Source organism: Adiantum capillus-veneris, chromosome 5 (genome assembly GCF_014529385.1).
Source record: "Adiantum capillus-veneris isolate H3 chromosome 5, ASM1452938v2, whole genome shotgun sequence".
Classification (NCBI taxonomy): Eukaryota; Viridiplantae; Streptophyta; class Polypodiopsida; order Polypodiales; family Pteridaceae; genus Adiantum; species Adiantum capillus-veneris.
The window spans coordinates 40,481,690-40,495,519 of NC_140935.1; the positions used below are offsets into that span (position 1 = coordinate 40,481,690).

General features: G+C 42.0%; 1 pseudogene; it reads left to right on the forward strand.

Annotated features, from left to right (window-relative positions):
• Positions 1 to 12,166: 12,166 nt before the first annotated feature.
• On the forward strand, positions 12,167 to 12,995 carry LOC147457186 (uncharacterized; annotated as a pseudogene).
• Positions 12,996 to 13,830: the final 835 nt, after the last annotated feature.

A 13,830-nucleotide genomic window follows, 5' to 3' on the forward strand; every position in this document is an offset into this window, starting at 1 on the left:
GTACAAATATCCTTCATACAATGTATGTTGGCTCAACTACAGTTTGAGTTGAAGTCCAATACTCTACAGATTCACAATATATGGTTCTTTCATATGTGGATTGTCAATGACATCAGAATAGGGAGCATCCATTCTGGTACTCTCTCCAACACCCAAATAGTATTGGGGATGAGGAGGTAACTGACAACTAGCCTGCTCATGATAAATAATCATCTACCATTGCTCCACCATTCTCCTGGCTCCGAAATATAGCATCTAAAAACGCTCGAAATCTAAATAGGCAGTCTCATCATGCAAATACTCCTAGATTTCTGTTGCCTTTTGCTTTCTTAGTCGCACATTCAGAGTCAGCAATTTAGTGGAATAATTCAAATTTGTATTTGAATTTGAATCAATCACAATATCTTTGCTTTTTTCCATCCTTTGAACTTTTGAAGTACTATGTTTTCTGGCAGACTATCATTTGGGTTCCTTGTTGGGTTTGATCAGAATGAATCTGATTCTTTGGGTTCTGATCTTGTCCTTTAGTTTGCCCATTGAAGCCATTTGTCCCCTGTATCTTGTTGTGTTGTTGACCACTAGTCGATGAACTTGGTGGTGAAAGAGGCATAATAATCATCATCATCATCATCACTATGATGACCCGTACCAAGTCCATCCTCCTGATCTTGCTCATTCGTTGCCTTCATAATCCTCATCAGGCTCTTAGTTCTTTAAATGATCCATGAGTGCTTGGTTGACTAAAATGTTTGTATATTCTTTGGCCTTCTCATCTAGATCAAACTTGATGGACCCAGCTAGATTTTGCAAATCTTCTAAGTTCAAAGTGAGATTTCTATCTAGATGAGAAATATCAACCAATGACTGATAAATATACTTTTCCATAATATACTTCTTCAAAGTATTGTGAGCCTCATGCAATGTACTCATAGCATCCCTTTTTTGATTCAATATACTTTTGAGTGCACCTTTTTCTATGAGTGCTTCCTTATTCTCTTCTTCCAACACTACATTATTAGCTATCAATTGATCTATCTATCCTCCTTTGTTGAGTGGACATGAGGCATCCATCCTTTTCTTGCTCAATCTCATACTTCAAAACCAGATTTCTTGTAGACTTTTGTAGCTTCTCTTGTAGACTAGTCACCTTAGAACTCGAAATGTAGCCTTGTGATTCCATCATCTCACCTACATCATTTACAAATTGTATTTCAACCAGCTTGGATGGTAGAAACACATCCATCAATGAGAGCGTCTCTATCATTCTAATATGTTTCATAGACTAGTAGGGGAGTCTTATATGGCACCAAAAGCTTCTCAAATGTTTTCAATACGAGATTTCCTTGCGTAGGTTTCTTTTGTAGTCATTGCAACATCTGATCTCAACTAAGCAATTGAACCAAAGTGTTAACAACCAACCCTTTCTCATTTTTCTCAACAACACTGGTCTAGGTTGCTTCTTTACGCTTGCCGCCCATGTCCACTAGAGGTGTACTAGGCAATTTGATTGGCTTCCCTACCAAAGTTCCCTTTGTCTAACCATTGCCATTAGATGTAGTCTGTTGAGAAGTTGCCATTGTCTTCAGTATGGCTGAAGTTGTGCAAGTAAATTGTTGTTTTTTGTTTCTTCTCCATCGGCTGCGATGTGCGTGCTTTCAATTGAGCTGATATTCTTTTTAAATCGATGACACCAAAGCCAGTGTGGTCTAAACTATTTCTTGACCTTCTGTGGTCTCTTGTTGACTGATCTAATTCCCTTTAGTTCCTTCACTTTGAACCTTCATCCATACAATTTTGGCGTTGATGTGAGACAAAATGCAAGCTTCCCAATACATACACTGCCAAGCATACCATGATTTGAACAGGTTCTAAGTCTTCAAACTTGGCAGTCTTCTACAATAGACTATTATGCAAGAAGGTACTCAGACTGATAGCAGCCTGAAGGTTCTTGATTCTAGCCAATAGCACGTTGAATAGTTTTTCAGACACATAAGTCAGGTTTTTCTTCAATTTGATAGCTTTTTCTACAAGCTTCTACCATGGTTTAAATTCAATGCTGCTATTGGAATCCCTTCGCCACCACTTTTTCTCTTCTTCTTTGCCTAAGCATCCTCTTCCAGAAAATTGACGACTTCATTAGATGAGCATGGTTTGTGGCCTTAGTCAAAAAAGGTAGATGCAAAATGTTGGAGAGGGGGAATGGGGGAGCACACTTAGCACACAAAAGAAGGCCTCTCTATAGCTCATGGCATTCACAACAACCCTATCCTCTCAAGATCACCTTAAAAAACAACCAACTCATACTAGCAAACCAATGCTTGCACACAAATCAACGCACACACACCCATCAAGATCACAATACCGCACTCACACCTCACTCCTATCCGTCTAGACCCTCTCAACATGCACATTAATGCTCTATCTCACTCTCTCCACACACAGACATCGGTTGGTTTGGGTGGGCACACACGTCTACACAGCCAACACCGCAAATACAAGACGAGAGCAGGAGAAAGAGAAGGGGGAGAATTGGCACCAAAAATAGGGCAATGCACGGCTTGATATTGATTAGAAAAAGATCTTTACAACATCTTGAACGCCATTCTATGGCTGACTCCATAAAAAAGAACCTTCTTGAGGTCTCACAGACAAAACTCTCTCCACAAACTCCAAAAAAGACCCCCCCACCATTCTTACAACAACCTCACAGCACCTCCGTCTACACGCCGGGTAAAACACTCTATCTCTCTTTTGTTGGCATTGCTTCATCGAACAAAAGGCCCCTAAAATGGGCTCTTTTGGGCTATTTGAAATTTGGGTCGTCCATTTTTGGCAAGCCAGCGAGCTCCAGACACATGTCCACTCTTTTTAGCAACTTTTGAACGGCTTGACACCCTCTTGATGAGCTTTTCACACCTCTCTCTCTCTCTCTCTCTCTCTCTCTCTCTCTCTCTCTCTCTCTCTCTCTCTCTCTCTCTCTCTCTCTCTCTCTCTCTCTCTCTCTCTCTCTCTCTCTCTCTCTCTCTGCCTCAACGCCTTGTGGGGGGTGCACTAGTGCTAGCGGGGCGCTAGTGTTAGTGCTCCACTAGCACCCTTGCTTCCAACTTTAAAAGGGGGGACCCCTTGGGTCCCGGGAAGCAGCCCTTCACGGGCAACTACCACGTCATCATTGTTGACTGCACAACCATCCAAAAATGGCCCAACACCACACCACAATTGAGAGCACCACCGATGCCACATCTCCGCCAAAATCGCCGGACGAGCCCCCACCCCCGCAGCGTGCAGCGTCGACAGGCTCCGACTCCATAGCCACCGACAAGATAGCTCTTTCTCTCTCCCACGTTGTCTACGATAGGGCCACTACTCCTGTCTTATACCATGTGCTCCACGGCCATGCCTTTGCATGTGGGATTTTGAAGGGTGCCATGTGGCAGCCTGTGGTTACTCAATCCCCCCAAGCTCGTAAAAAATTCAAACTTCAAGGTATGGGCACGGTTTAACTTGTATGTTTGTCACAACAAATGGAGTGACAAATCCAACAAGTTCACCCTTGATAAAATTATAGAGATTGCAAGGAGTTCTCTCTCACTAGAAGAGTAAATACCCAATTTTGATTGGTCGTACGCTAGATGAAGTGTTTTTATAGAATGAAAGTAGCTCGTAAATTTTTCTACCTTGAAAAAATAAGTTTGCAAGCATTCTGTAGTAGGGTGAGGAGGCACTCATAAAGTGACAATCCCTTGTCAAGATAGGACTTTGGGAGAATGGCTTGCTCCTCGTGTCTATTGGTATCATCTTTTCAAAATGGTGTCATCAACTTAGAGACATTGAGAGTAGCAATCCAACTTGGGTATATGTCCATGAGAGAGTGAGTAAACGTGACGGAGTTTCTTGCTTGGTCTCACATTGATCACTTCAAGGATGCATTCATCATGTGGCGACCAAAAATGAAAGCTAGCAAAACTATAAAAGAGCAACCACACAAAATGCACAGCATGGTAACTGCTATATAGGTTAAAAAAATAGATCTTATGTTATCGTTGTTAAAGATAGTTGCTTCATTATGTGCGGTTAAAGATTGTTGAAAGGAGTTGGACTCTTACTTTGTAGGTGGTGGTCCAATGGTCTCAAGGTTGATAGATGGTACCCTCAGCATCTTAGTGATGTGTGGGTCCTCAATGAGCAAGAGGAGGCTAGCATATACAAAACAAAACAAATCAAAGAGTAGAATGGAAAAATATTGGTGGAGTCTTTGTTTGAACTCTAATGGCTAAAAGAAAAACCAAAACTTCATCCTCACAAATAGAATCAAGGTTGCAGGCCAAAGAAAAGTAGTGGAGGAAGAAGAGAGTCTTTCTCTGACAAAAAAGGAAAACGGAAAAGCTTACAATGGGGGGTCATAGTCTTCAAAAGGTGTAGAGAAACCTTGGACAAAGAAGCAAAAAGCACAAGTGGGAACCAAGAAGCGAAGAACTCAAGTAGAGTCTGAGAAAACCAAAGAAAAAGAGGATTGGGAGAAGAGCCAAGGGAAATCTCTCCATAAGGTGGCCTCTCTCATAGACGTGCTATGAGCAAGACATGCACAAAGCACATGCAGGAGGAGGGTTTTGAGTGAGTATGTCAAGATGCAGGATGAGTACAAGAGTAGAAAAGAAAATCTCTTGCAAAAGTGGAAAAGATGTTCACCTGGAGGGCATACAATTATGTGGCCATTGTCAACCCCGACAATAGTGTGGCATGGTTTAACTTGTGTATTTGTCACAATAGATTGATCAACAAAGCCATTAAGTTCATAGTCAACAAAAATACAAAAATCTTAAGGAGTTCTCTCTCACGAAAAGAGTAAATACCAATTTTGATTGGTATGCTAGATGAATAGTTTTTTTAGAATGTAACTTAGGATTTTTTTCTACCTTGAAAACTAGGGTTGCAAGCATTCTGTAGTAGGGCAAGGAGGCAATCATAAAAGCAATAATACCTCATCAAGATAGGACATCCAAATAATGGCTTGCTCCTCATGTCTATTTGTATCATCTTTTCAATATGGTGCCATCGATTAGGAGAGACATTGGGAAAAAGTTGTGGAGGAAGAAGGGATTGGTGCTCTGATAAAAAAGAGAATTGGCAAAGCTTACAATGGAAGGTGTCATAGTCGTCAAAGGATGTAGAAAAACCCCCATCCATCCGAGTAGGGGATTGGAGGAAGCTTTATGAGGGAGCTTTTGAGGATGCTTTTCTCAAAAAACTCATCAAATGATTATTTTTCTGAAAAAGCTTTCTCTATGCTTGTTTTAGTGTGTCGAGGCAAAAAGACAAAAAGCTCTCTCTCTGCACTACGTAGCACCTACTTAGGACAACCATAGTGATTATTTATGTTCACAACATATCTTGTTTAGTGTGTCAAGGCAAAAAGACAAAAAAGCTCTCTCTCTGCACTACGTAGCACCTACTTAGGACAAACATAGTGATTATTTATGTTCACAAAAATGCCAAAATTAGTATTTGGCACCCAAGAAACAAAAAACAAACAAGTTTCTACACCCTCTTTCATTATATATAATTTGTTCTATGACAACAAGCAAACATACACATTTATTTATTTTTAGACTTTTTGTTGGAATTAGGGTTGTAGAGAAACGCACACAGCTTGGAGAAGACGGAGGAAGCTCAAGGCACACAATAGAGAGTGTGTTACTTAGTATGCAATGGAAAGATAGACAGCCCTAGAGTGATGGGCGTATATACAATGCTCGGGGAAAAAAACCTCCTAAAGAGGGAAAAAATGCCCCGGTGGTCCTAGTGTGTTCACACACATCACTACCACATGTATATGGTGACAAATCCCCCCTAGAGTGATGCGGTGAACAAGAGCTGGATCATGAGTAAAGAAAAGTGCCATGCCCTGATGACATGATCAATCCACAAAGGGGAGTAAGCCCAAAGCTTTTTGGAAAGCTCCAAGCTTCTCACGAGACAATGCCTTTGTGAAAAGATCTCCAAGGTTGTCCTGTGTTGGCACATAAGCCAAGCTGATCTCTCCTGCTCAGAGCCTCTCCCTGACATAGTGGTAATGCACCTCAATGTGCTTTATGCGAGCATGAAAAACTGGGTTCCTCGCAAATGCCAATGCCATGAAAAACTGGGTTCCTCGCAACTGCCAATGCGCTCTGACTGTCAGTGTAGATAGTGTTGGCACTGTCCTGTCCAACACTCAAATCAGCCATAAGGCGTCTGAGCCATACACACTCAAGAGTAGCTGTGAAGACTTCCCTGTACTCAGCCTCACAACTCGAAGTGGCCACAGTAGGTTGCTTCTTGCTCAACCATGATATACATGAACTTCCAAGCATGAAACAAAAACCACTTGTGGACACTCGCGTGTCAAAACAACCAGCCCAATCTGAGTCCGAAAAAGCATGTAAGTCTGGCGGCAATGATCCCCCCTTGGGATAAAACAAGCAAAGATGTAAAGTGCCACTAAGGTAGTGGAAAATCCTCTTGACTACCTGCCAATGCTTAGACCCCCGGCTATGCATAAATCTGCTAACGTGTGAGACTACAAACTGAATATTTGGCCTCGTTTTGCATACATAAATGAGGAAGCCAACAACAGTTTGGTAAAGAGTGACATCAGCAGGATCGCCAGCATCATGTAGACTCAACTTCAAACCTATTTCCATGGGAGTGGCAATAGGTTTGCAATCCTCAAGTCCAAACTTACATAGCAATGTCTCTATGTAACTTTTTTGACATAAGGCAATACCACCATCACACTGCTTAAACTGTATACCCAAGTAATGATGCAACAACCCCAAATCTTTCATCTTGAAAGTAGCATTCAAATCAGCCTTAAATTCAGCAATATGTCTCTCATTTGGTCCAGTGATCCACAAATCGTCGACATAAAGAACCACAATGAGAAGTACATCACCCTCACGCTTTACATACAATGTGATTTCTATTGGACTGTTACAAAAGCCTCGTTTAACCAAACGAGTGTCAGGTTTCTCATACCAAGCACGAGGAGATTGGTTCAACCCATACAAAGCCTTCTTACATCTACACACTTTGTCCTCTTGTCCTTTTATGACAAAACCGCGAGGCTGCGTTACATAAACTTCCTCAAATATGTCACCATTCAAGAAATCAGTAACAATGTCCGATTGATGTACATCCCAACCAAAATGAGCTGCAATGCACATAGAAAACGCACAGTAGTCATACGACAAGTGGGAGCAAAAGTCTCTTCATAATCTATGCCTTTTTTGTTGTGCATAACCCTTTGCAACAAGTCGAGCCTTACGGCGATCTCACCATCCGTCTTGCGTTTCAACTTGTAAACCCACTTTGTACCAATGGCCTTTTTGCCAGGAGGCAAATCACATAAAGTCCATGTGGCATTTTCCATAAGTGCATCATATTCTGATTGCATGGCAGTCGTCCAATTTTTTGAATTTTGTGCTTCATCAAAACATAGAGGCTCCTCAACATCATCTAAGCTAGACAGAGCCAAAGCATAACAAATCTGATGCATAAGATGCATGACGAGAGCCTGAACGAGTACGACTAAACAAAGGTGCATCCAATTTACTGTCACGCAAAGTGTGCACCAGCCATTTTGGCATACCTCTAGCCTGCTCATTTTCAGCCCTTTCCTCATCAAGTACATCATGTACATCTGCATCAGTAATAGGATGATCTATAACATTTTTAGAAACCCCCATAGGCTATACATTTGCCTAATTGGAAATTACATTCGTTTTTCCACGATTGAAAAGAGGCAACAAAGTGTCATAAATGTCTTGTGAGCTTACATTACTGTCTCTAGTACATGACAACAAGGGCTTAACAGAATCTTCCACAAACACTACATCCCGTGAAACCAGAATATGCTTTGTTTGCGGATGATATAACCTGTAACCTTTGCTTTTAGCACTATAGCCAACAAAAATACATTTGACAGCCTTATCATTCAATTTTTTTCGCTGTGTTTGTGGCACCAAAGCATATGCCAAACAGCCAAAAACACACATGTGCTCAATAGAAGGCTTTCTATCATGCCATGCTTCATATGGAGTAATAGACTGCAAAGCTTTCGTAGGACACCTGTTAAGTACATAAGTGGCACACATGATGGCCTCAAGCCAAAAAGAATGCGGCAATGCTTGACTTTTGACCATACATCGTGCCATTTCCGTTAGTGACCTTTTTTTCCTCTCAACAACACCATTTTGCTGAGGTGTAAGGCACTGTACATTGGTGTTTTATCCCACGACCAGCCAGAAATGCATTAAATTCATGAGACATATACTCCCCCCCTCGATCGGAATGGAGGGTGCGCATAGTACATTTCGAGACATTTTCAGCCATAGCCAGAAATTGTTTGAAGCACATAAAAACTTCGGACTTCGCTTTAAGCGGAAATACCGATGCATGCATGGAGTAATCATCAATGAAAGTCACAAAGTAAAGGTATTTCCCAAGGATGGAGTTTGCATGGACCCACAAACATCACTATGCACAAGCTGCAACTTGCATGTGGCCCGAACTGAACCATCCTTTGGAAACTTAGAACGCTACATCTTACCCAAAATACAGCCTTCACAAACATGTTTGACAGGTGCTTCAAGAGGCGGCAAAGAAGCAAGCATATCAGATTTCTGCAAAACGCAGCAAACTGGCAAAATTCGAATAACCAAAACGTGCATGCCAAAGTTTTGCATTTGAAATAGCCCTTGAATCTGCAACAGCATTTGCAAAATTTTATCCACACTTGTCATACAAAGTGAGCTTATATAGCCCACAACACAAAAGGCCAGATGCAACAATTTCATCACCAAAACTAAGATCATGAACTGTATCGTCTGTCATCCACAAATTTGACTACAATTCCAAGTCTAGCAAGTGCAGATACAGACAAGAGATTCTTCTTGATCCCAGGTACATAAAGTGCATCAACAAGTGTGAAGGAACTGCCATTTGCAGCAGTAAGCACAATCTTTCCAACTCCTTGAACCGGATAAGAGGCATTGTTGGCACAAGTGACTGAATTCCCATGAGGGACAGACTTGAGAGAGGTAAACAATTCACGATGTGAAGTAATGTGCTTTGTAGCACCACTGTCAAAATACCACACATGTGAATGTGCAGCAACTGACAAGCATGCATCATGGACAGCAGGATTGTAAGTGCACTCTGCACTAAAAGCGCATTCTGCATCAACATCAGCAACACAGTCTCCTTTCACAGAAGACTCAGCAATGGCTGCATTTGTAGTGGAACCAGCATTTGCAGTGGAACCACCCTCTTTCTTCTTAGCCTCTTTGGCCTTCAACTTAGGACACGACTTGATCAAGTGATCATTAGCTTTACAATAATGGCAACACATCTTCTTTTTGCCCTTATCACCAAAATTTCGAGACGAATTGTTGCCAGCAAAAGCATTAGGAACAGACGTGTTGCCACTCGCAGCAGAACCATAAGAAGTGGCCGCATTGTTGTTACCACCCTTTCTTTGAGAAGAAATAAAAGCCTGTTCAACTGCACGCTGCCTAGTTCTGTATTTTCTGGAAAGTGACTCTTGCAACAGCAATGTGCATAATGCATCAAACTTGACAACTTCAGGATTTCCTTGGGTCATCAGTCTCCAAGTACTAGCAAAAGTCTGGTAGAAATCTGGTAAGGCATCAAGAACAGTCAGCACAAGGGAACTGTCTGAAATGACTTCACCTACATAAATAAGTTGCTCATTGATATCCTTGACACCAGCAAGGAAAGTGTCCATATCATCTTCCTCCTGCATAATCTTCAACTCCAGCTCTTTATGCAGCAAAGCAATTTTAGCCTCATTGCGGCTTGCATAAAGACCTGCTAGAATATTCCAAGCCTGTTTTGCAGATTTTGCTGAACGAATGTGAGGAACAATGGTGCGCTTCACAAACAACACAATCAATGCATGAGCCTGCGCATCCTTTACATCCCAACAAGCTTGTTCTGCCGTAGGCAAAACAACTCTAATAGCAGCAATCCTTGCAGCAAGACCTGCAACATCCTCAACATCGCCTACATCCTCAGAACCAGGACGTACATCAATGCCCTGCACAATGTTCCAGATGCCCTTTGACACAAGAACATGTTGCATCATATAAGCCCACATAGGGTAGTTGTCCCTATCCAACCTGTCCTCAGCAGCAAACATCTTGAACACATATGTGTTGTTGTCAGCCATGGTAAATGTTGCACCTGATGTGAAAACTGCCAGCAAATAGGAGAAATGGAGCGGGAACAACACGTGCTATATAGCACAAACCATAGAAGACTATGCGGCACCTGTTATACAGAAAACGACACTGAAAAAAATTCTGCACAAAATGACGAAATAGCATGTGCAGTACTGCCTGTAGTGGAAACGGAGGCCGAAATGATCCCGAATCAAAAATCTGAGTAGACTAAGCTCTACGAGTCCTCTCGAAATTTTTGTCGACCTATGAACGCTTGCCAAAGCTCACTGAAATCGGAGAAAGTGAGCAGGCGTGTGCTGGAGCAGCTGGCGACTAAGCCCGGGAGCATGCAACCTGCTCTGATACCAATTGTTGGAATTAGGGTTGCAAAGAAACGCACACAGCTTGGAGAAGATGAAGGAAGCTCAAGGCACAAAATAGAGAGTGTGCTACTTAGTATGCAATGGAAAGATAGATAGCCCTAGAGTGATGGGCGTATATACAATGCTGGTGGGAAAAAAACCTCCTAAAGAGGAAAAAATGCCCTGGCGGTCCTAGTGTGTTCACACAGATCACTACCAGATGTATATGGTAACAATTTTCATAGGTGTGCAGAGAGTGGCTGACTAGTGACCACTAACAACATTGTCTACAAAACGTCTCAGTGTGTTGAGGCAAAAAGACGGAAAATCTCTCTTTTTCCTCTACGTAGCACCTACTTAGAACGACCATAGTTATTTATTTATGGTAACAAAACAGTCAAAATCAGTAGGAGATACCCAAGGATTAAATCCACACATACTCCCTTCACTCACTCTCTCTCTCTCTCTCTCTCTCTCTCTCTCTCTCTCTCTCTCTCTCTCTCTCTCTCTCTCTCTCTCTCTCTCTCTCTCTCTCTCTCTCTCTCCCGCTTTCCCTCTATCTCCCTCTATCTATTTGTATGCTTGATGATGTGGGCACGCGAGCTATTGAGAGGAAGTATCTTGCTCTACCCTTTTTCCTGTCATCGTTTTGGTCCCCGCCACTGAGGACCATGTTGTTGAGTACCTTCAGTAACAAGAGCAGGTGTTTTGGTTTTGAGCATCTGGCACATGCATCACAAACTTCTGTAAACATGGCAACAATGAATGTATGCTTCTGTGGAAGGAGGGATGAGGATGTACATGCATGGGTTGTTGAAGCAAATATGTTGCTTTTAGAGCTTGATATCTTTGATGATGTAGAGAGGGGTGAGTTTATGTTTAGAAGGTTGCTTGGATGCTTGGCATTTTTATGAATGCCTTCATGAGCATGTGCAATATAGTTGGAAACTCATGAAGTATACTTTGTTGAAATATTATGCATGTTCAAAGTTGCCAGCGAGAGGTCATGTATATTTTTGTGGCACTGCAAGTGAATGCATACAGTCTTATATAACACAAGTTGAGCATGAGATGATGCGACTTGCAATTGACAGTGATGTAGTAAAAGCTGTATATGCTTCACAAGGCTTGTTTCATGATGCTTTTATGTTTTTGCACATGCTTTTGGACAAGTGGCATTACAACTGGTCAACCTTGAAGGTCTCATTGCTAATACGCTATTGGAGGTTGCTAAAGCCTTAAGATTCAATAGAGGACTCCCTTGTCACCACTTTCGAATCACTACAAGGTGAGTTTTGGCATATGTTGTGGAGTTTGTTTGAGGGGGACACTTGGGAGTCGGATATGTATGGCTTGCCCCTTATGGAGAGGTCGGTGGTTGACATGGTGGAAGATTCATCTATCACACAGCCTATGCATTACGTTGATGAGGTTTTTGAAGATGGATATTGTAGCAATTTTGAGTCTGATACATCTAGCTTTTTGTGTGAAAATAATTTATGTGATAGTGCCTCACTCAATGATGCATCTGCTGATAAAAAGTCTTCTTGCAATGACTCGATGGTGTTTGACTTGGCTCCATTCATGAGGGACGTCAGATCATTGAAAGAAAGATGGTTGGTGGGATTTGAAAATGCTGAGAGAGAAAAGAAAACATTGGAATCTCCTAGGGGGAGTGAAGATGTAAGCATAGGAGAGGGAGAGCAAGGACTTGTCTCTTGTGAGGAGTCTGTGCAACTAGTAGCAGAGAAGAGTGAGGATATTTTAGTTGAAGAGGTTATGAGGTTTTGTGATGATGAGAGTATGTGTGAAGAAGTGGTGCAGATGGAGAGTTTGTGTGATGATGTAAGTGATGATATTGGCTTTTTTGATAGCCTCTTATCAGAAGCAGATGTTGATGTATCCTTTTCTTTTACCTTTGGTACTGGAGTCTGATATGCTGGAAGATGTTACTTGTGAGTTTTTTTATCGTTTGCTTGATGAGAAAGTGCCTCTTGAAACGGTCATAGATGCTCCGAAGGATGGTAATACTTGTGCAGATGTTGTGAATGTGTGTAAGGGATTTGTATGCCTCTTTGCAGGCATGTCTGCCTTTCAATGCCTCTTGAAGGCCACAACATCTTCTCATGATACTGTTACAAGTGTTTCCCAGGCCTTGGAATCCAGTGTGGCGTATATTGGCGCAACTAGAGGTTTTTGTGCAGGAGATGACGAGGAGGGAAGTCTTATGATTCATATGCATAAGGATGACAGAGTTTATGATGTGTTTTTTGGTGTGATGTTAATGCATGGCAAGCTTTCGATTTTTTCTTGGGAGGCAAGTGGAGGCTTGGTTACTTATCTGATGCATGGTGTGCCAAGAATTTTTGTGTGAGATCCAGGTGAAATGAGCATCTACTAGTGTTGCTGTTGAGCATGAATGCTCTAGAATACTAGGGGGGTTGGCAAACTATGTTAGGAGTGTTTTGGTTTGAAGTTTACCAGCCCTTGTATATATAGTGTCCTCGCTTTTCTCGCTTTTGAGTGTGCTATGGTTGCTTGTACAGTGCTGGGCAATGCCAATATTTTATGTGTGCCCTTGGCTATGGTCTACAGCTCGGCGCCATTTCACCAGGTCTGCAAGAGTTCAGTAGTGTTAAAGTTGAGCATGAATGCTCAACTAGAGGGTGGGCAAAGATGATCGATTTGAGATTATTCCCAGGGAGTGCATTTGAGAGCAAGGCATCGGCCACTTCCGTAATGCCGATGCAAGTATTAAAACTGCTTCGAGGAGCATCTAGGTGGAACCTTAAAAACTTGAGCTCATCAGCACCGGTTTGATCAAGGATCGATGCATTTCAAAGCTTGAATTTGGTAATCATGTAAGGCAAACCCGGACAACGAGTAGTCAAAATAAGTGTGTGAAATGTAAGCCAAAAATAAGTTGCAATGAGAGATCGGATGTTATCAATGCAAGAGAGTGGTGGAGCAACAAGGAGAGGCAGCTCATGGAAGCTCGAGTTTTGAACACTCGGAAGGGGTACTATTGACTCTGTTAGTGCCGAGTGGGTGGAAGTTTTTACAAAAAGTCAATGATGGATGGATATTCGGGATGGGAGGAGAACAGCTAAAAGCAATTCGAGGCTTTTGGTGGAACCAGCTTCTGGTTTATTTTTAAAGAGGCAAATAATGCGTTTTTTAATTGCATGGCACCGCCATGGAGGGAGTGCAAGGGGAAAATGTGAAAAGGGCATGCAGAGGAGGGGAGA